This window comes from Lolium perenne, chromosome 5 (genome assembly GCF_019359855.2).
Source record: "Lolium perenne isolate Kyuss_39 chromosome 5, Kyuss_2.0, whole genome shotgun sequence".
Classification (NCBI taxonomy): domain Eukaryota; kingdom Viridiplantae; phylum Streptophyta; class Magnoliopsida; order Poales; family Poaceae; genus Lolium; species Lolium perenne.
The window spans coordinates 257,301,058-257,303,805 of NC_067248.2; positions in this window are offsets into that span (position 1 = coordinate 257,301,058).

Here is a 2,748-nt window from a genome sequence, read left to right on the forward strand (position 1 = left end):
TTTGATATCAGTTCGGTTATGTGTTCACGACGCACTGATCATGGGATCGTGAACTGTATACATAACAGGGATTTTGGACAGCTAGTCCGGGGTCCCCACAGGGTGTGTCCATTACATCATTCACATAATGACATAAACTTGTTATTAATAACATCCAATGTTCATGATCATGAAACTATGATCATCTATTAATCAACAAGCTAGTTATACAAGAGGCTTACTAGGGACTCCTTGTTGTTCACATAACACACATGTATCAATGTTTCGGTTAATACAATTATAGCATGGTATGTAAACATTATCATAAACACAAAGATATATTATAATAACCATTTTATTATTTCCTCTTGGGCATATCTCCAACAGTTACGACGATAGCAACTTGGTAGCCGCCGGATATTCCGATTGACAAGATGATCGGTATGATGACAGGCGAGATGATCGACAGGACGACAATCGGAGCAATTCTGGGAACCGCGGTAACTACAAACCACGACCTCAGAGGATCCCCGAGTTACCCTTCGCTGAGCAGATAAATGCTCCTTGCTACCTGCATGCGTACATCGATTCTAAAGACAACAATAAGAAGTCAAGTCATCTGCTCAGGGATTGTCGACAGTTCATCGAGATGCAGAAGCTCATTCAGCAGCAGCAGCCGCCACCACCACCGCCCCCACCTCAGCACCAGGTCCAGCAAGTTCAGCCTCACAACAACAATGAATCCTTTCCGCCGCCACGTGGGCAGATGAGCATGATTCACAGAACTGGTGTTTCGAGAAGGGAGATGAAGAAGCTCACCCAAGAAATCAACCTGGCGGAAAGTATCATGGCTAATATCCCTAAATACATCGACTGGTCATCTCAGAGCATTACGTTCAGTAGAGCGGATCACCCGATGACTATTCCAAAGCCAGGACATGCTGCGTTAGTAGTTGAGGTGCAAATTGGAGGATTTAAAATGAGCAAAGTTTTCATGGATGGTGGAAGCGGGCTAACCCTGATATTCCTCGACACGATCAAAAGTATGGGAATTACAATGAGGATGCTAGAAGAGACAGATACCTGTTTTCATGGGATCCTTCCCACCTCACCGGCATACTCTGTTGGCAAAGTCTATCTGAACGTTGTCTTTGGTAAACCCGACAACTTCAGGAAGGAAAAGATCGAGTTCGAGGTGGTAAATTGGGAATCACAGTACCACGCTATACTCGGAAGATCAGCTTATGCCAAGTTCATGGCTGTGCCGCACTACGCATACCTCAAGCTGAAAATGCCTGGGAACAATGGGACAAACATCACAGTCTATGGAAGTTTTTTACGCTCGGATAACTGTGATCGCGATTTCCAGAGGATCGCTGCAAAGTTTGGGCTCATGCAGGAAGTTGTTGATCGCCCCTCAAAATCATCGACACACGATAGTAAGGAAGATGAACGCGTCAGGAAGACGAAGAAGAAGCCAGCCGATCTTGCTCTAGAAGCTTCGGCAGTAAAAACTTTGGCAGCTGACGGCGCATCGGTCATAGAAGAAAATAAAACAGTGGCAATTACTGCTGGAACCCCTGGCAAAATCCATGACGCTTCCAAAGTCGCTGACGCGATGGACAAGCTAGAAGATAAGAAGAACCCTCCTCTTGTTTAAGCGGATGGATAGCATCTATTTTTTTCTTTCTTTTCAACAAGGCTCTTTTTCGCCTCTTAGTTTCTTGCTTACTTTATTAATGAGAACTCAAGGTTTGTTTCCTTAAAAGCATTGCAGTAATTCGGAACACCCGAACCACATCATCATGAACCTTGTTCGCATATTTTGGCGAACACTGGTGTAATATCCCAGGTTTAGAGGCAATAAATGAGAGAACACCAAAGTGTGCATTGCATTCATGCATAGAAAATCCGAGGAATTTTCGCGCTTTCAAATAAAACTTACCACAGTAATTGAAGTTTCACTTGACTTGCTGGAACTGAAGTAGATCATCAAGTCAAGCGCTATAAACTTCACTGTGATCTTTGCTAAAATCTTGTTTTGGGTAGAGATGATTTGATCTATGGATTATATCAAATAGAATTAGATTCATATCAACACATTCTTTAAGAATCGAAGCCTAACTTATTAACACTTAAAAGTTAGCAACTACCTTTGTGTGTAATTTAATTCACTTCTAAATAAGATAAACCACAGGGTTTAAAATGCATAAAAGCCACACATTCTCATTTAAATCATAACTTATTAACTATATGGAATATCATAAAACTAAATCCATTTACATTACGATTTATAGTTCAAACTAATTGAATAAAACTAACTATGAGTATTTTGAAACTCATATGATCATGCCTTGATGAAATCAAACACCAACTATCCAAATTTGAGAAATAACCTTCAACCTTGATCTTTTGATCAATATTATAATATAAATCCAATCCAATATGATATAGTGACTCATCCACCATAATAAAACCATCCACAAGATATTTGGTAACAAATGCCACTTGGCTATCCAAAAATAAATCATATGAGAGGATAATGATCTTGCCACATAGGATGAAAATATCTACATGACTTGAATCCCAAGCTTTGCCACCTCATGCTCAAAGGATTGCTATGGATAAGGGCATGACAACCAAGCACCTTAGTCATCTAACCAACACAAGAGTCACCACCTATGTGTCATGATACTAGAGCTTGCCCAAGCCTATAAATAGAGCCACACCCTTCATTCCTTTGCTCACCTTGTAGCATGATACAAGGAA